Here is a 20,936-nt window from a genome sequence, read left to right as displayed (position 1 = left end):
CAGGACATTATTTTGGATGACTGTGAAAGTCACGCTACAGTGATTACACTGTAATGGGTTTAGATGTATTTCTGTTAAATTGTCACGTTTCCTTGTTTTGGGAATTAAATGCATTACCGTTCTTGGTATCAGTTGAGTATAGCTACATATTTTTTAAAGATGCTCTTTGACAAGACAACTGAGTGGACGGGTGCCTTGATGGAGTTGGCTTTCTGGCACTAGAATTGGCTACATACACTTTGGGTGGTATAATACAAAATGATATTTCGCTGTCATTTGGGGTTTAATTGATTGCATGTCTGGTTTAATTGTGAATTGAAGGGGCCGAGTGGAGTGTACCAATAGGGTGGATCCTGCAACTTTTAGTAACTTCCTACCTCCAAATGAAGTCAAAGTGCTTTCGTGCTGAGATTGGAACATGTTGCATACTGCTTGTCTACATTAGGGATGGAAATCATTGACCCTGCCTTTGCAAGCTATTACCCCATCTCCAACTTCATTTTATTTTCAACAATGCTCTTGAATGTAGTGTCGCCTCTCAAATCTTTGCCCACCTTTTTCTTAAATTGAACCTCTATATAGCCACACCACTATACTGAAATTGATCATATGTGCCTATGACAGTAAATACTATCCCTCCTATAGAAACCGAGAGTGCAAAGGGGGGCTATTCAGCTCAGCAAGTCTGCACCGATGCTCTGAAAGAACACACTATCTAGGCCCACTTATCCACCCCACCTAAACTGCCCAACCCTAAACACTAAAGGGCAATTTGGCACAGCCAATTCATTTAACCTGCACATCTTTGGACTGTGGGAAGAAACTGGAGCACCTAGAGGAAAGCCATGCAGACATGGGGAGAAGGTGCAAACTCCACACGGGTCAGTCACCCAAGGCTAGAATTGAACCCGGGTCCCTGGCTCTGTGAGGCAGGAATGCTAACCATTGTGCCACCCGTAATCCTAATCCTTCTCAACCTGTTTGCAGTCATTGACATGATACCATTACCTTATCTGGTGCTTCTCTGCTGTTATCCAGCTCTCCTTGCCCAGAGACACTCTTAGCTACTCCATTGAAGCCAGATAAGATCCTCCATTGGCTTCTCTTCCCTGTACTATTGGCTAAGGAATCCACCAAAGATATAACCTTGTCCCACTCTTATTTCTTAAACTGTGTGCGCGCTTTGGTGACATAATCTGAAAATCCAACATCGGATTCAACAAGGTACGCAGGTCTGCCCCGCCACGGGGCCGGCCGCTCTGCCCCGCCACGGGGCCGGCCGCTCTGCCCCGCCACGGGGCCGGATGGTCTGCCCCGCCACCTTGCTTCACAATCTGGTATCCATCTCTAGATGAGCTGAAAGTTCCTCCAACTTAAATTTCAGGAAGATCAAATTAACTTTGGTCCTCACCATAAACTCCATTCCCTATCCACAGATTCTATCCTGGCCTGAATCAGACTGTTTGCAACCTCAGAATCTTCTTTGTCCCTGAGCTGAGATGTCTATTCAATATCCTCTCCATCCCATGACTGACTTCCATCTCTGTGTTATTTCTCCTTTCAGCTCTTGCTTTAGCCCATCAGCTGCTTAAAAACTTCATCAAGGCCTTTGTTCTTTCCAGACTCAATGATTCAAGTGTTGTTCCACCCAGCCTCCTGACGGCCTCCCGCCTTTCACCCTCCAGAAACATGAGCTCATACAAAATGTTGTTGCCCTTATCCTAACTTATGACATGTCTTTGTTTGCTCATTACCCCTTTTCTTTCTGATCTATATTGGCTCCTAGTCTCGTAATGCCTCAATTTTAAGGATTTAACTATTGTGTTTAGATCTCTGTGGTTTTCTCCAGAGATACAACTCTGGCTTTGTGTACATTCACCACTACTTTCACTCAACTATTGGTTTCCTGTCTCCGTTGCCTAGGACCCTAACCTATGGAATTCCCTTCCTGAATTTTTGTGCCTCTGTCTCTCACTCATTAAACTCTGCCTCTGTGTTGAAGCTTTTGATAATCTATCTTAATGTTTCCTTGACTTGATGCCCAATTTTGTTCAATTACACTTTTATGTTGCACGATGGGACATGTTTGCAGTGATAAAGGTGCTATATAAGTGAAAGTTGTTGTTGAATGGTGCTATCCTCTTTTTGTCACTGAAGGCAAGGCCAATGAGCAATTGACAATCCTTGACTTTATAGTAGAACGTTTGTAGCCAGATCTTTTTGGGGGTGGGGGGGTGGCAGTGCCTGTCAGGCCTTCTGTAGTTGTGCATGGCCTGTGTCTGGATATGCAGTATGTTCCATTGGCTACAGTCCCTACAAACCCCCTAACTGTACTAGAGTGCAACTATAGTATTTTGCAGTTGGGAGATTATTGGTGTTCCTGTGTTGATATTTGGACTAATTCTTTTTAGAAACCCATGTATCTTCTGTACTTGGGGAGTGTTCCTTTTTGTTGTGAAGAAATTACCATATCTGAAGATTGACTGTTAATGATGACCTGTGATAATTCGATTGGATCACTTTTTACAGACTAGGTTTAGTCAAATTTATTTGTCGAAATAAAGTAATATCATAGTTTAAAAAGTCAGCAAGATATCAAGTAACTTTTAAATAGTAGAACTGGAAACAATCTCTATTTTCAAGAAGATGTTTCTTAATTTCTTGGCAAATCATTGCAAACAATCATATGATTTCTCATGATGCTCTTGTTAATCCCTACATGTATTGCTAGCAAGGTGATCAGAATATACTTTTTCTTGAAGCATTGAGCTTCATATCTCTGAATTAGCTCAAAAAAACAACCTTATGACAGACTCTGCAATTAACTTACATTTTACAATGGGTTTCCTAACTTCTCCGTAAGGGTGGATATACCTTTTGGGGCTAAAGGGATCTAAGGATTTGGTGGGGCGGGGGGGAAGCGGGAACAGGTTATTAAGCTGAATGAAAAAACATGACAATGAATAGTGGAGGAGACTCGGGACTGACTGCTCCTATTTTCTATGAAACTTAAATCGATCTGTATATGGGAATGTGTTCCAATTGCCTGTTTACACAGATAGTGAATCTATTTGCTATTTGTAACTTCAAGTGGAGGAGAGCTATCTCTATTTTGGCTGTTGTAAAAGTAAACTTAAATTGCTACTTCTGTTGATTTGCAATGTCTATAGGGAATGCAATTACCTGCTGGTGTCTCTCGTATGTCTCTGTGTACGTGGTCCACATCATGGCCTGCTAGTCTGTTTAAAATGTTCTTGTAAACTCGTTTATGAGGCACAGGAAGAAGCATATTCCTGTTCCTATCATGGTGTGTTAGTGTATTATTGTGAAATGCTCTCTTTACTGCAAGTAGTGAAAGTGAAGCGAAGCTAACCATTGTTTGGTTGTTGTAAGGGGGATGGGGAGTGAGTGAAAGGAGGGTGCTTGGCATGTAAAGCGTTCCTTATCTAATTGAAAATGAAACTTATTAACAATTGTATTTTTAAGGGAGCAAAATTTTTTTTTTCCCAATTTAAAGGGGCAATTTAGCATGGCCAATCCACCTCCTCTGAACATCTTTGTGTTGTGGGCTTGAGACTCACGCAGCCATGGGGGGAATGTGCAAACTCCACATGGCTAGTGGCCCGGGACCGGGATAAACCCAGGTCCTCGGCACCATGAGGGAGCAGTGCTAACCACTGTGCCACACTAAGCTTCGAGATTCTTGTGGGGAAATTCCTCGCTTGTATCTGGTGCCTCCCCCAGAGATAGGAAACTTGCTTTGTCTTACAATTCTTCTAATCCTGTATGTTGTGCAAGTTGAATAAATCTGGAGTCCAATGCTGTAAGATCTACCTATGAAAGCGTCCTTACTAAATCCTGAAGTCAGAGTCAGTCATTTTCAATGGTTAAAGATTGAACAAACATATTTTAATATTGTTGAAAAGGGGACGCGTTGTCAAAGCTTTTAGTTTTCCACTCATAAGGGCAACTTGCCAGAATACCAAATTGGAAAGGGAACATCAGGGCAACTTGCCAGAATACCAAATTGGAAAGGGAACATCAGGGCAACTTGCCAGAATACCAAATTGGAAAGGAAACAAGAATTTGTACTGCATGGGAACAGAGTGCTGATTGGTTGGCAAGTGGACTCTGAATGGGAGAAGTGGTGCCATGGAGAATGCACCGCTTAACTGATAACCGAGTGTCAATTGCTAAGCTTTTGTAACATTAGCCAAGGCATTACCCTGGGGTATGAACCAGGAAATGGTTGGTGCCTATTTTGTTTTTTTGAATAAGGTGTTAGCGATGTTCAGGATTAATTCTGTCTTCTACTTTCCACCCACCACCCCCTCGCAAAATGTCACTGTTGCAAAACAACTTCATCTTGCACAAGTGAGGCTGATAATGGTCTTTTTTTTCTCTCTTTTTCTTGGTGAATCTAACCTGCATATAAATTTGTTACCAGGAATATTACCAAAATGCTGAGTTTAGAAGTGAGATTTTTCTGAAGTTACACAATGGTTCCATCAATGTATGCAAGGAAAAGGCAAATTAATGTTTTGCATAAACCCGATGGAGCAGACTTCAAAAATTATCTATTTATTTTAACCAGATGTCAAAAAACCGGGGGAAAGATGGAAATAAGGTAACTTTTTTTTATTTGCCTCTAGCCATGATTTGAGAATACCAATTACGGATAACCTTGAGTCCACCGTAAAGCAGGATGAATTTCCAATAAACTGTTCATCACAGGTCTGTCGATTATTTTATCCCACTGGTTCAGGTTCAAAGCTAGATGCAAATATTATAATACCCAGTTTATAAAATGCCTATCCTGTGTGATTCCATTTTGGTCTCTTTTTTTCTTTGTACCATCAATACCACATTTTCCTGCAACAATGGAATGAACCAAATTTGGGAAGTAAACATTTAACAATGGGCTAGATAAATGGTTGAAGGAAAAAATGATTTAAAAAAAAAAAGTGTATGAAAATCAGACAGTTACATGGGATTAAGCTACTGCTCAGTATGTTGGTTATCTTCCGTCATGTGGACTAGTTATGTGAAGTGGCCTGTTAATAAATAGCCATTTCTGTGTAACACTGACATTAAATGGAAAAAGGTTTATCTGAATATGGGTGGTACCAACAGCTGCAGTTCTTTCACACTTGGAAAGAAAGTGATGGTGACCTGTTGCCTTCAACCTCTGTGGTGGCCCCACGATGTTAGAGGGTAGGGAAATTTCTAAGACTTTGAATGGGTGACAGTGACTCAAATGTGCAAATACTTGGAGGTAATAGTGTTCTCGTAACATGGATGCTCTCATACTTGATGGTAAAGGTTGTGGAGCTGGATCATTTCATTTTTCATTGGAGCTTGGGAACTGAAGCCCCATGGACCAGGTCCTCTATTCAATTAAGTCAGGGCTGATCTATACCTCAACTTCATTGTGCTGCCTTTTCTCCATGATGCCTTGTATAGCAATAACTCTTGTTGATCTTCAGTCCCTTTCAGCCAGTGCAGCAGCAACCCTTTTCCCCCCGCTAGACCCCTGTCTAGCTTTTTTGCTCCCCCCATATCACTCCCGTAAGTCAGCTGACACCTGCTGACCCCAGCTTCCCCCGCTGTCTCTTTGACCCCCCCCCCCCCCGTGTGGGAATCTCCCAATCAATTCTTCCCGCGCGCGGGAAAAAAAACCCGCGCTTTCCAAAGCTTGCCCCGCCCCCTCTGGCGCAGCTCCTGTCGCAGCCTAGTCTCTCTCCCCCAGCCCATATAACATTTCCTGCACGTGATTGACCCCCTATATACAACAACCATCATACTTCAACCCTTAAACACCCCCCACCCTCACAAACCCTCAGTTAGAGTCCAACTTTTCAGCTTGTATAAAGGTCCACGCCTCGTTAGGCGTTTCGAAGTATTAATGTTGATCTTTGTATGTAACCCACAGTCGCGCTGGCTGCAGCATTCCAAATTTCACTCCTTTCCGATGCAGCACCGCTTTGGCCCGGTTGAAACCCGCTCTCCGCTTGGCAACCTCCGTGCTCCAGTCTGGGTATATTCGGATCTCTGCATTGTCCCACTTGCTGCTCCGCTCCTTCTTGGCCCATTTCAGGACCCTCTCTCTGCCCGTAAACCGGTGAAATCTCACCACCATCGCCCTTGGCGGCTCATTGCCTTGGGCTTCCTCGCCAGCACCCGGTGCGCCCCGTCCAGCTCCAGCGCCCTCTAAGGGGCCTCCGCACCCATCATCGCCCCGATCATCGTGCCCGCGTATGCCACGGCATCGGCCCCCTCCACTCCTTCTGGGAGACCCAGGATCCTCAGATTATTTCTCCTCGACCTGTTCTCCAGGTCTTCGAGTCTCCCCGCCCACTTCTTGTGTAGCGCCTCGTGCCGCTCCACTCTCACCGCCAGGCCCAAGAGCTCGTCCTCATTCTCCCTCACTCTTTTCTGGACCTCCCGGATCTTCACCTCGTGGGCCTTCTGGGTTATCCCTAGTCCTTCGATTACCGCCAGCATAAACGCCAGCATCTCCTTACGCAGCTCCTCGAAGCAGCGCTTGATGAATTCCTGCATCTCCTCTTTGTCCCCGGCCGCCGCCATTTTGTTTTTTTCCCTCGCTTCTCCCGCTGCTCCAATGCCGCTTTTCTGGCCGTTGCACTTCGGGTCCGGTCCATAAAAGTCGGTAGGGTACCTCTCGCTCCTCTTCCCCACGGGTTGTCTGTATATTTAAAAAAAAATAAAAATAAAAAAAAAATTCCGTTGGGGCTCCTCTAGCGAGCCCGAAAGTCCGTAATCGCGGGAGCTGCCGAATCGTGCGGCTTGGCTCCGCATAGCCGCAACCGGAAGTCCCTCCCTGCCTTATCAACAACAACAAAGTCCATCACTTTCTGACTCATAGAATCATAGAATTTACAGTGCAGAAGGAGGCCATTCGGCCCATCGAGTCTGCACCAGCTCTTGGAAAGAGCACCCAACCCCCGTAACCGCCCCCCCCTAAACATTTGGACACTAAGGGGCAATTTAGCATAGCCAATCCACCTACCCTGCGCATCTTTGGACTGTGGGAGGAAACCGGAGCACCCAGAGGAAACCCACGCAGACACTGGGAGACAGTGCAAACGCCACCCAAGGCCGGAATCGAACATGGGACCCTGGAGCTGTGAGGCAGCAGTGCTAACCACTGTGCCAACGTGCCACACAGTTCTTCACTTTCATCACTTCCCTTCTGAAAAAAAAAAAGATTCATATTGGTCTTCATGTTGACTCTGTTTCTCTGCTGAGTTTTTCCAGTGCTTTGTTTTTAGTCCATTTACTTTCAGTTTGGCCAATAATTCGCTGTATTGAACCTTATTGAATGCCGCCTGGAAGTCCATATAGATGAGCTATAATTATAATAAACTTGATATCTTTGCTTTCATGCCATTTTGAGTATGTCATCTGAGCTGTAATGCATTATATTTGATCTCGTAAAGTAGCTTTTACATGTTGCTACTTTTTTTCAGGGTAACTAATGGTAGCATTCTGATTCTGTGCCAAACTGCACAATATTGGAAGCTAGATTTAGTTTGCAAGCTTGGGCTGCATGAACAGGCTCTTTGCCCTTGAATGCCACCAGGGAAGGTCATGTTTCTAGCAGCAGATTAAGATCTATGAACAAGTGAGCCCTGAATGTGGAGATTTGTAAATGTAGTTTCAGTGGTGTAGTCTTCTGAATACTCCCAAGGTAAAAACCCAGGTGATATTATTCATAAAGCAGTGCGTTACATCAATTTTTAAACTTGAGCCAAATGTTATTTGAACAGCTTTATCATATCACGAGTTATGAGACTTTATTTCCCTCCTACTTACTACTTCATTTTGGGGCATCATGCCAAATCACTGTTTATAAAGACCTGTTCAAATTCTTCAAACTCTGGCAGCACCTGTGGAAAATAGTATCTGCTGCATGTAAATCATTAAAAAAAATGTTTCTTAATGTTCCTCAGTGCATTTCACTTCTGAAACATATACTATTTAACAAGCATTTAGGGCAACTTCTAACTGTTGGAAGTAGGTTTACAAGCTACTTTCTGAAGATGCTGTATAAACTCCTACTCCAAGCCCATAGTTTTATGGTTTTTTTTTTTCCCCAGCAAGACTTAATGCAGCATTGCTTCATGCTGTAATGATCCAAACTGTTCTCGTCTTTAGGCTGAGGACAAAAATGTTTATTTTTGAAGAGGGAATGTGAAAAGATCTTCACATGGTAGCTCACCAGGCACTGAGATAAGCTGGCATCTGCCCATAAGGACTCTTTCCTCCGTTTACCAACAATAGCAGTCTCTCAACAACACTAATGCACTCAAAGTGAGTCCATAACATGTACTGCCTATTTATTCAGACCTAGCACCTATTTTTTAAACCGAGACGCTGGCTGGCTAACACTGGCAGTACAGAGTTACAATGGTCTTCAATTTCTCTGCCTCCTGCCTCCTTTCAAGAGAACATATATGTTGTGTGTTTACACAATTTGCCTGGTGTGCAATTTTCCTGTGAACTCTGCATATTAGCAGGAAAATGGTCAATTTTCACACGTTGTTAGGAGTGCCAAGTACAATTAACTGCACACTCATCAGCATTGAGACCTACCGAGAATATTATCAACTTTTTCAATAAGTGTTCAGTCCTCTAGGACCCTTGCTGACTCTCAGTAGAATAAGATTTATGGTGTCACCAGGATGTCAAATTGGACGCTTCAGTAGATTTGGGAGGAGGGTGGTGCTCTCTGGCAGGGTATTTTGCAATGCAATAGTTTGTTCCATGCTAAATAACATTGAACCTAATCCATAACAGTAAGTGAACTGACCCACCACTGCATCATATTCTGTGACACCATTCCCAGCACCTGAAATCTGTTTAATGGTCTCTGCTTCTTTTGTGCCGAAAAACCTGGACCCTAAAATCTAGACCCCAAGTCTCCTTGGCCAAAATTTGTAGTACCCCGATCCCCCAACGTGTAATGAACATCTCATCTTTTTTCCGGTTTATCCTGGCGAGTTGTACTTTTGGGTTAATGCTTGTTCGGAAAAGTTCATGGCAGCACAAGCAAAGAGATGTTTTGCAGTTTCCTCTTGTGCATTCTCCTTTTGGTGCAGCGACTACAGGCAGTAGTAGAGACACAAACCAGAGCAGATATGCTGTACAAGAATTTAGCTGAAGCACTTGAAACGTATGCCAATTAAGGGATTTCAGTTGTGCTGCAGGAACAGATGAGACATGAGAAAATCTATTTCATGAGTGGAACCAGCATACTTGACTGATCTGATTTTTCTCTCTTTCTCCCTGCCACCCTTCAGTTCTGTTCAGTCCTAATAAAGGGGTTTGCGTATATTGTAGTTTCCAAAGGTTGAATCTTTATTCTCTCAAATGTTTAAAACCGAAAATGGTCAATTATGATGTACAGGGCAGCACGGTGGTGCAGTGGTTAGCACAGCTGCCTCACGGCGCCGAGGTCCCAGGTTTGATCCTGGCTTTGGGTCACTGTCCGTGTGGAGTTTGCACATTCTCCCCGTGTTTGCATGGATTTCGACCCCACAACCCAAAGATGTGCAAGATGGGTGGATTGGCCACACTAAATTGCCCCTTAATTGGAAAAAATGAATTGGGTACTCTAAATTTATTTTAAATTTTTAAAAAAATAAAAAAGTTATGATGTGCAGAATAATTATTTTGTGTTACATCCTGCCCTGCTTGGTCACCTGAACAGAACAGATGAAGCAGAATACAGGAGAACTGCAAGGATGTGAAAAACACTCAAGGCCCATACTTCTATAGCCACATAATATTTTGAACAACTGTGGTTATTTATTTTCACAACCCTTCCTGACTTTAAGCAAATCCATTCTTGATCTGTTTTAATTTAACTTATTATGTTCTGGTTATGTCACTGTGTTTTACTCTCCTTATTTTGGCTTATTTGATGACTGAATCTCCTGTGGTGATGCACAAGGGGGAGTTGAGTCTAAGTGAAGTCTTCAGGCAGGTTGAATAGTAGGGAGGTGTGCTGTATTTAAAAGATAGGCTTGCAGACCACAAAGGTACAAACAAACAAGAGATTTATTGGAAAGGTGCTTTTTGGTTTAGTTTAGATGTCGTCCATCGTTGTCTCAACTGAGTAGACTTATTCTGAGGCTGACTCTGTTAAAGTGTCCTCAACTATCTTCCGCAGTATTGTCAGGTTCTCAAGAATGTCTAGGTCGTCACTTGACACAGTTTGTTGCAGACCCGTTGGCTCCGTCTCTGGCAAACTAATTCTAGTTGCTAAAAGTTGATCAGCGTGTCTTCTCCACATCATTTGGCCTAATTGGATTGGATTGAATTTGTTTACTGTCACGTGTACCGAGGTACAGTGAAAAGTATTTTTCTGTGCTCCGCTCAACAGATTATTAAGTACATGAAATGAAAAGTTTGAACAGTTTAGGAGACCAGTCCTACCTGTGCTAAGATGAGGTAAGTATCCACTTCTCACTGGTGGTATAGCTCCTTGCCAATACTTCCTGACCTTGTTGAAAAAGACTATGTTTAGCCCTGTTCTCACATCGCAAAACCTGATTTTGATGTTTCCTCTCCACAATCCCGCTTGTCTTGGGCGACTTCAGCAACTCAAATGTTGTGTAACTGATACTTTACTTCGGGTAGTGCCGGAAAACTTTGTGTTGTCAAATGTGCTGTATTGCTGTATGTCAGCAGGAATTGGCTTAGTCATTTAGACAATGATCCTTGCTCTTGAGTTACATTCAATAAATGCTTCATTATCTGAACAAATCTTTCAGCCAGCCCATTTTTGGCAAGATGATCAGGAGTGGATCAGATCAAAGAAAAGTACAGAACCAGACAGGCCCTTCAGCCCTCCAAGCCTGCGCTGAGCATGCTGCCCATCTAACCTAAAACCTTCTACACTTCCGGGATCCGTATCCCTCCATTCCCACACTATTCATGGATTTGTCAAGATGCCCCTTAAACGTCATTACCGTACCTGCTTCCACCGCCACCTCCTCTGGCAGCGAGTTCCAGATACCCATTACCCTCTGTTGTTTAAAAAAATACTTGCATCCATGTCCCCATGTAATTGACTCTTCCACCTTTTGGGGGGGGGGGGGGGAGGAAAAGAGCTTCTGACTATCCACTCTGTCCACGCCCCTCAATTTTGTAAACTTCCATCAGGTCGCCCCTCAACCTCTGTCGTTCCAGTGAGAACAAACCACCGAGTTTATCCAACCTCCCCTCGTAGCTAATGCCCTCCATACCAGGCAACATGCTGGTAAACCTCTCCAAAGCCTCCACATCCTTCTGGTAGTGTGGCGACCAGAATTGAACACAATTGTGGCCTAACGGGCGGCACTGTGGTGCAGTGGTTAGCACTGCTGCATTATGGCGCTGAGGACTCTTGTTCGGGTCACTGACTGTGTGGAGTTTGCACATTTTCTCCCTGTCTGCGTGGGTCTCACCCCCAAAGCCCAAAAGATGTGCAGGATAGGTGGATTGGCCACGCCAAATTGGCCCTTATTGGGGGGGAAAAAATTGGGTTTTTTAAATTTGAAAAAAGAAAATGTGTGGTCTAACTAGGGCTATGACTAAGCCAATTCCTGATGACATACAGGAATACATCTGCAACATAACTTGCCAATTTTTATACTCCGTGCCTCGGCCGATGAAGGCAAGTATGCCTTCTTGACTACCATCTCCACCTGCATTGCCACTTTCAGTATACCTCCATACCAGAAATAATCCACTATTGTCAGAAGTTCTGGGCGTGATACTTCATGGCAAGATCATGGGAGCAAACCTGGAGTTGAAGCCATATGTTACCGGAAGACTCGATCCATGCAGGCTGGTTGCCCCCACTGGGGAATGAGGGTTTTCATTCCACCATTGTTATGGAAAAGTGTTCTCAACCAACCTCATAGGCTCATTGTGGAATGATAAGAATGGAGGAGATAGCCAGAAGCTATTTTTGGTGGCCAGGGCTCAATAGAGAACATAATCAGTGTTCCCATGGAGATTTAATTGATATTTTATCATGCATTTATGTGCTGACAACAGCAATGTCTATCTCTGCATCTGGGTCACTGCTAGAGATGGAATACCTGTGTATGGCCCAAGTATTGTTGTCAATGGTCGATGATCTGTTAGTAAAGTGAATTTTCTTCCATATAGGTGTTGGTTTCATTCCAAAAATGATGCCTAGAGCTTCCTGCTCTGTTTGCATAGTTCATTTCTGCTTTGTTCATAAATCCTGATGCAAACGCTATCAGCTTATCTTCACCATTGGGCATTATTTGAGAAACACTAATCCCACCCCATAAGGTGATATGTTGCAAGACAGATGCAAGGGTAACTTTGATCAAAACGTGTCAGGACCTCTGACTTTAGTAATGCCTCCTTAACTTGTACAAAGACCTCCTTGCACTGACCCATCCATTTCCTGTTTTGACACGAGTTGTGGTAAAGGCTTGAGAATAGTTGATAGATTAGGGAGAAACCTTCCATTGTAGTTTTAATAAGCCCGGAAATGAACATTTTCAGGTGCAGGTGCCTTAGTTATGGCTTTTACTTTTGAAGGTGATTGTGCAGTCCCTTTGCATTCATGATGTGCCCAGGTATTCAATAGAAGATTTGAAGAATTCACATTTATCCTTCACTACTCGTCCATAAACTTCTAGTCTCTGGAGTGTAGCGTTTAAATTTTGAAGATTCTTTTCTTTCTTTCCAGTAATTAAGGTATCGTCGAATCAGCACTGGATTCCTTCTAGTCCGCTTGGAATTTTATCCATGGGATGTTGGAACAATGCAGGTGTGGACTGTTGCTCTGGTTATGAATATGGCGGTCAATATGGTCTCCTTCCTTAATCCTAATTATGTTTGCTTTAGAGTCGCCAGGTATCTCTCGATACCGCCACAAGGTTCAAACCCGAATACTGATCAAAGAGCCAATACACCAGTTAGTTAGTTCAAAGTCAATACCATTTATTTACACACACAGTAATATCTACTCCTGCACAAAGTACTACAAACTAAACTATCTCTAATGCTAACGCCTATACTTAGCTTCGGGTGCCCACTCAGTCAGAGGAACAATGGCCGTTGTTCGGATCTGAGGTTGTTGGGTTTAAAGTGGTACAGGAGAACAGCTAAGGTCATCCGTCTGGTAATGAGCGGTGACCTTGGACTTACTTGCTTTGTGATGCTGGTGGACGGGTCTCTCCGCTTTTGAGAGACAAGTCCAAGAGAGCGATTCCCTCGTGGGGGTTCCTTCTTCTACCCGGAGGGGCTTCGCGCGCTTTTAGGCGGGCCTTAAACTTGGCCCCAATTAATTGGGCCGCTTCTCGATCACTGGTATTGATCTTGACCAATAAAGGGGTGGGTGCCCTGATGGCTGGGTGTGTCTTTGGTGGCCGTTGGCCTTGCTTTGTTTGTGCTTTCGGTTGGGGAACTGGCACCGGGATGTCTGAAACCGTATCGGTTGCTTGAGTGTCTTTCCTTTGTTCCGGAGATGGGCCATCAATATGTTAATTGACCTATAGTTTCAATTCTGTCTGGGAGCTTTCTCTCCAATATGCATACAGGCTCTGTGCCTGCTTGCTTTCCTAACATTGTCCACAGTTCCCTACATTCTTTGCGAGTGTCCATTTTGTATTCTGGAAGTGGCCATCCCAGATGGCCACAGGACATGATGCCACATGGAGAATAGCCCTTTGTCATGATTGTTAAATATTATTGTGACTCATCTGGAGATGAGCTTGACTAAGGTCCACTGTACTGAAATGCTGGCCTCCAGCCAAACCAGCAAATAAATCATCAAAGCAGAGGGTACTGCTCTGCACACGGTACTGGATTGATCGATATTGACTTTAAAATCACCTATGTGTACCAAACCATTTTTTCTTCTTCATGGGTACTATCGGCATGGCCTAATCACTTGCATTAATGGATTTGAGTTTCCCTATCTTGACCAGCCTGTCTCATTCTGCCTCAACCTTGGGCCTGATGGCATATGGCACTGGCCTAGCCTTTAAACATCTTGCTTGGCTTTCACCCTTGAATCTCATTCAAGCTAAAGATGTTTTCATGTTTCCAAGCTCACCATTAAAGTCCAATGCCATACTTCTTTAAAATCATTGATTGACTTGTTTCGGACGCAGACATGAGATTCACCTTGGCCCAGTTTGGCTTGATTCCCTGCAGTCAGTTTCTCCCCATTTGGGCTGGATAGTTACCTTTAACGGCATACAGGGACAAGTTTGCAGTCTGTCTGTTCAGCTGCGCATTTTACATTGATTCGGGCCCTCCCAGTGGAACTACTTCCCCAGTATTAACTTTTGTTCTATCTTTGAGGGTTTTAAGGTGACATGTCATACTTTTCTGGTACCAATGAAACTGTTGCTCCAGTGTCCACCTCCATTTTCACTGGTTGTCCGTCCAGCAAAGGAGTGACCTATTAACGGTTTGTTGAGCCTGCAATGTCAGTACGTTGAACAACAGTTCGAGTTGCACATTCGATGTGCCCCTTTTTTTTTTTTTACCACAATTCCTCCATTTTGCATCTTTTCACCAGACATCTGCTGCGGTCTCAGCCAACAATTTTATGAATTCTCGTGCAGAAACTTATTGTTGGGCATGCTTGCTGCTAGGGCATGCTTGATGCTAATTCCATTGAGATTGCGACTTCAAAAGTCTTCTTTAGGTTTAAGTTGTTTCCTGTTTGTCGTGTTGGGTGTTCCGATATACAAACAAACCAACACGGTTGTAGATGGTACAACACTATTTTATTATTCTGTATAATAACAACTGTTAACTTCTGGCTGTGGTTCGTACTTCACCAGCTAACCTGTGGACCCAGCCCTAACACTATCTTAGAGAGGCACTCAGCACATGGTGTATGTCTGAGTGGCGCGCTGTGAGCTCTGTGCTCTGAGCTATCTCCTGGTGGAATGAGCGGGAACTGTGGTGTTCCCTGTTTTATAGTGCGTGTGCTCTCACTGGTAATTGGCTGTGATGTTGCGTGTGTGTTGATTGGTCTGTCGACCTGTCCATCAGTGTGTGTGTGATTGCACCATGATATGTTAATATGGATATCATGACACTGTTAACAGCTTTCTTTTGATAGCTTCACTTCTTAACCCACACACTGATCGGTCTCTAATGGTGGTGTTTAAAATATCTCCAAATTCACAGTATTCAGCGAATTTCCTCAAAGTAGGTGCGAATTGTGTGATTGATTTCGGCTTCTGCTTGGTCACGTTTCCAGAACCTGAACCAGTGGCCATGCAATATTTCCACAATTTCACCACAGGTTTTCCACCCTGTTTTTTCTGGCTGCACCCGACTTTGCAGGAGGTTGAACATGGTGAGCTTTTTTTCGATGTTGTTTCCTGTGAAATCTACGATAAATTTTGGTTGGCTGCTACCAATATTTGGCATCCCTCCATTGCCAGCTTTGGTGTAGTGAAGCTTTTGGCTTCTTAATCCTTTTCTTGATGTCTGATCGATGATTTTTCTAAAATGTTTTTACTTCTCCACGAGTTCTGCCAGTGTGGTTCCAACTTCCTTGACACCAGTTTTCTTTGAAGTACTTTTAAAGGATCGGCTTGCAGATCACAAAGGTACAACCAAGCGGGTTTTATTGGAAAGGCATTTACTCTACAGGCTGTTAACATGGAGTGCCCGTTTGTCCGTGCAAATGGCTGGTGATGTCATCAATACATCACATGATTGACATTTTAAAGTGACCTGGTTCTAACTGGGAGCAAACATGAATGTGCAATAGGAGGGGCACAGGGAGCATGATTAAGCATGGACACCTTTTGTGATGTATCTAATTTCCTGACCTACTTGATTCACAACTTCAATCTCCTGCTAACATGGAGGAAGAAGAAGATGGTCTGTTTTAACAATCCAGGGCTCTTCAAAATGTCATGTCTGCAAAACACGGCACGGTAGTGTTAGCACTGCTGCTTCATAGCACCAGGGTCCCAGGTTCGATTCCCGCTTAGGTGGAGTCTGCTCATTTACCCATGTCTGCATGGATTTCCTCCGGGTGCTCCGCTTTCCTCCCACAAGTCCCGAATGACGTGCTGTTAGGTGAATTGGACATTCTGAGCGGGATTCTCTCGGGGCGGGCCAGAGAATCCCCGCAACCGGCGCAAATCGCGCCATGCCGTCCTGATGCCGGGACACGATTTTCCGCAGAACGGAGAATCGGCGCCATTGGCGCTAGCGTGGTTGGCGCGGCGCCAGTCGGAGGCCGCTCTATGCAGCCCCCCCCCCCCCCCCCTTGCCGATTCTCGGCCCGGGATGGGCCGAGCGGCCGTCGTTTATAAAAAAAAAAACATGTCCCGCCAGCGCCGTTCACACCTGTTCTCAGCCGGCGGGACCTCGGCGTAGAAGGGTCCAGGGGCGGCCTGTGGGGGGGGGGGGGGGGGGGGGGGGGGGGGGGGGGCCCTCCCATGTGGCCTGGCCCGCGATCAGGGCCCACCGATCGGTTTCCGACGGCGTCAACACTTAGCCTCAGGATTACAGAATCCCGCCCTCTGAATTCGCCCTCGGTGTACCCGAACAGGTGCTGGAATGTGGCGACTAGGGAATTTTCACTAACTTCATTGCAATGTTAATGTAAGCCTACTTGTAACTAGAATGAGCATTATTTTAAGAAACTGGGGAGTTGAAATTTAAACTGGTATGCAAGTGTTTGACCTGACACATTAGCTACTCTTTCTCCTGGATGTTTCTGCTGGTTGACATTTTTCAAGGAGTTGCTACTTCTCAGCTCCTGTAGAACCTTGCCGCTGCAATTTCAGGTGTTCCAGCTTTTAGGAAATCAGTTGTGAATTCTCGAGCTGTGCCAGGAGCAGCAGGCCTGCACGCCCCAGCTGAGAGGAGTGGAGATGCAGCAGTGTGATTCCTTCTGTCTGTAACTGCTCAGTGAGTTTTGTTGATTTTTCAGCAAAATCTCTCCTGACTAATCGCTTATGACCCAATTTTAAAATGTACTATTTAAAATCCTGTGGAATTTTCAGTTTGTGCTAAATCTTATTTGCCCCTTGTTGGTCATAAGTTCTCAATACTTCTGTAAATTCTCAGCCCATCTTCCTGACTGTTATAGCTCTTTTGTTTTTAGTGTTGTCAGGAAATTGCCATTTGTGTCAATAGCCACTTCAGAAATGAGGGTCCAGACATAGTCCCCTAAAGCATTTTGCTCCTCTCTGTTACTGCGGTCCGAAATTGTATATCTCCAGTATGGTTTCCTCTTTCTTTCAGGTAAGCAATTTAAGTTGATCAACCTATGAAGCCCATTAAATCAGCTCCTTGGTATAAAAATCAAAAGCCCAGCCTCATGGCGTGGACATCCTGCTCCCTGTGGGAGTTTCAGGATAGTTCTCATGCCTTGGAAGACCATGTGCAGGAAGTGATGGCGATGACCGAGCTCCCAGTTTTGGAGTATGAGCAGCAGGTGGTGCATCCACAGAGCAGAACGCTATGTAACTCATCTCTAGAAGTGACGCACCACAACATGGGCAGAGAGAGAATGGGTGACTGCCAGCAACCATGGAGGACCAGGCCAGTAGTGCAGTGATGCCCTGAATGCATCTAACTCCCCATCCAGAGTTCCATTCCAACTTCACTAAACAGCAGGAAGAATTAGGGATTTTATAATTAGGTGCAGAATGCTGGTATGGGACACGATGGGCGATGGGCCAAATGGCCTGTACTGTAACCATTCTGAATCTATGAATACTGAAAAGTGTACCATGATTAAGGAAGTCAGAGGAGGAGTCATTTGGAATGTAACTTTTTTTTTCTCTTTTTCTATCCCCCAAAAGCTGGGAACTGCAAAGGTATCTCCTAGTTGTAGCAGTACAAGCAATTCTGCAGATAAATAGTGACCATTTATCCTTAAAAATACCAAACACCTAAACAGTACTGGATTCATTGCTTAGTGCTTTGTGTGCTTCAGTATTTGGCAGTTTTATTTTCAAAAAATAAATCAATCACTTGTGATGTAACATACGATCAGTGAAGGCGAATTGTAATCTTGAGGATTGGTAAGAGGGCCAGGCATAATTTGAACCAGGATGTGAATGTGAACAGTTCTCAGGACAGAATATACTTCTTTGTGTGCTTTCACTATGAATTCCTATGTCTAAATTTATAAATGAAACTGCTGATGTACATGTCATACAAGAAAAACCCCCACCTGCCAGCAGCGATCATGGAAGAGTACAGCACAAAAGGAGGCCATTTGGCCAATCAAGTTGTTTTGAGGAGTAGACCATTTTGTGCCGGCCAGTTCCCCACTTTTTTCTTGTATTTATCCAAATTTCTTTTGAAAGATGTTCTTGAACCTGTATTCATATCAATTAGGTAGTTCATTCCTAATCCTCATCACTAATTGCATTTTTCCACCCTCATGTCATCTGTTTTCCTTTGGGATAAGTGATTTAATTCCCTTGGAGAGTCAGTGCAGGTCGAATAGGCTTGCAAGGCCTCCCCTGTGGAATTCTATATTTGCAGCCCAAGAACCAGCGCAGTGACTCTGATCAGTCTGATTCCAAACACCTTTTTTTCCCTAGGTGTCAGACATGCCTCAATGGTAGCAGACTCTCTTCTGAATTAAAAGGACATTAAAGTTCCGATGTTTAAGCACAAACCCTTGGCTGATTCTAAGGGCGTGCTGTCTTTCAGATGTGTGGTCAATCAGAGCATCCTCCTGCTCGCTCGCGCTCTCTCTCTCTCTCTCTCTTTTTGGGTGGACATAATAGATCCCATGGCACTATTTGGAGAGGAGCAGAGTAATAATAATCACTTATTGTCACAAGTAGGCTTCAATGAAGTTACTGTGAAAAGCCCCTAGTCGCCACATTCCGGCGCCTGTTCGGGGAGGCTGGTACGGGAATTGAACCCGCACTGCTGGCATTGTTCTGCAATAGAAGCCAGCTGTTTAGCCCACTGTGCTAAAGTAGTTTTCCCAATGAATACTTCTCCCTTCACTCAGATCATTTAAACAGATCATCTGTCCATTATAACAATACTGTTTATATGGCCAGTCTGTGCCCAAATTAGCTGCTGCATTTCCTGCACTACAATGACTACACTTCAAAAAAGTATTTCATTGTTTGTAAAGTTCTTTGAATTGTGAAAGGAAGTATATAAATATAAGTCTATTTTTCTTATGACAAGGCACTTGCACAGCATGTGGGCCATTGTGACCCCACCCCTGCAGTGGTTAGCACTGCTACTGCAGCACAGTGTCAGGGACGTACTAGGGTCAATTCTGGCTATGGGTGACTGTAGAGTTTGCACGTTCTGTGTCTGCATGGGTTTCCTCCAGGTGCTTCTAGTTTCCTCCCATAGTCCAAAGATGTGCATGTTAACTGGATTGGCCATGCCAAAAATTGTCCCCTAGTGTCCAAAGATATCCAGGTTAGGTGCGGTTGTGGGGATGTGGGCCGAGGTAGGCTGCTCTTTAAGAGGGTTGTTGTAGACGTGATGGACTGAATGGCCTCCTTTTCTGCACATTTGGAATTCTATGGATTCTAAGATTTTCCAAATTTTTCTCACTGCATTTCCACTGCTATCTCTGCTTTTGCCCAGACTTGAACCTTTGGTGAGCTTTTTGAAAAACTTCTTTGTGGACATTGGCAACAACAGCCAGTTGACAACAACTGAATGACGCCTGTTCAAATTTCAGTTCTCAAATTGTGTGCTGTGATAACCAGATGTGAAATTCTGTGCCTGCCTCTGCTCTACAGAGGTGAAAGATTTACTTCCTAGCCTGATGAACTGGAACAAATGAGACACTCCTTGCATTACGGCAGTGCACAGAAATACTTTAAAATAAAATCAGGCACTATGCGGAACTTGGCAACATTCTTCTTTCTGTATGGAGATGAGCCAAATTAAACTTTGAACCTGAAATGACCTGCCATTGAATAATGTGATGTGGAGATGCCGGCGTTGGACTGGGGTGAGCACAGTATGAAGTCTTACAACACCAGGTTAAAGTCCAACAGGTTTGTTTCGATGTCACTAGCTTTCGGAGTGCTGCTCCTTCCTCAGGTGAATGAAGAGGTATGTTCCAGAAACATATATATAGACAGATTCAAAGATGCCAAACAATGCTAGGAATGCGACCATTAGCAGGTGATTAAATCTTTACAGATCCAGAGATGGGGTAACCCCAGGTTAAAGAGGTGTGAATTGTATCAAGCCAGGACAGTTGGTAGGATTTTGCAGGCCAGATGGTGGGGGATGAATGTAATGCGACCTGAATCCCAGGTCCCGGTTGAGGCTGCACTCATGTGTGCGGAACTTGGCTATAAGTTTCTGCTCGGCGATTCTGCGTTGTCGCGCGTCCTGAAGGCCGCCTTGGAGAACGCTGAGGAAAGTGAAAGGGGCAGTCTACGAGTATGGGGAGAAGGCAAGCAGGATGCTGGCGCACCAACTTCGCAGGTGGAAGGAGGCCAGGGAGATCGGGGGCATGCGGGATAAGGAAAGTAACACTGTGTTGAGGCCAGAGAGGATCAATGAAGTCTTCAAGGAGTTTTATGGGAAGCTATACGAGTCAGAACCCCCGCGGGGAGGGAAAGGGATGAAGCAATTTATGGATCGACTTGAGGTTTCCAAGTGTGGATCAGGAGTGGGTGGAGGGACTAGGGGCCCCAATTGAGTTGGAGGAGGTAGTTAAGGGACTGGCAAGTATGCAGTCGGGCAAGGCCCCGGGTCCGGACGGCTTCCCTGTAGAATTTTATAAGAAGTTCTCGGAGCTACTAAGCCCACTCCTGCTAAGCACCTTTAATGAGGCAAATGAGAAGGGAACCCTCCCCCCGATGTCGCAGGCACTGATCTCGCTCATTTTGAAGAAGAAGGATCTGCTCCAGTGTGGGTCCTGCAGGCCGATATCGCTCCTGAAT

The 20,936-nt window shown here is 44.5% G+C and overlaps 1 protein-coding gene across 4 annotated transcripts in view; it reads left to right on the top strand.

Moving 5' to 3' along the window:
* LOC140391760 (TBC1 domain family member 8-like) overlaps positions 1-20,936 on the top strand; it is a 165,998-nt gene that overhangs the window by 988 nt on the left and 144,074 nt on the right. The window lies entirely within an intron of this gene.

The sequence above is a fragment of the Scyliorhinus torazame genome, chromosome 15 (genome assembly GCF_047496885.1).
Source record: "Scyliorhinus torazame isolate Kashiwa2021f chromosome 15, sScyTor2.1, whole genome shotgun sequence".
Taxonomy (NCBI): domain Eukaryota; kingdom Metazoa; phylum Chordata; class Chondrichthyes; order Carcharhiniformes; family Scyliorhinidae; genus Scyliorhinus; species Scyliorhinus torazame.
The sequence above is the reverse complement of the archived record's forward strand: the minus strand, read 5'-3'. Positions and strand labels throughout refer to the sequence as shown.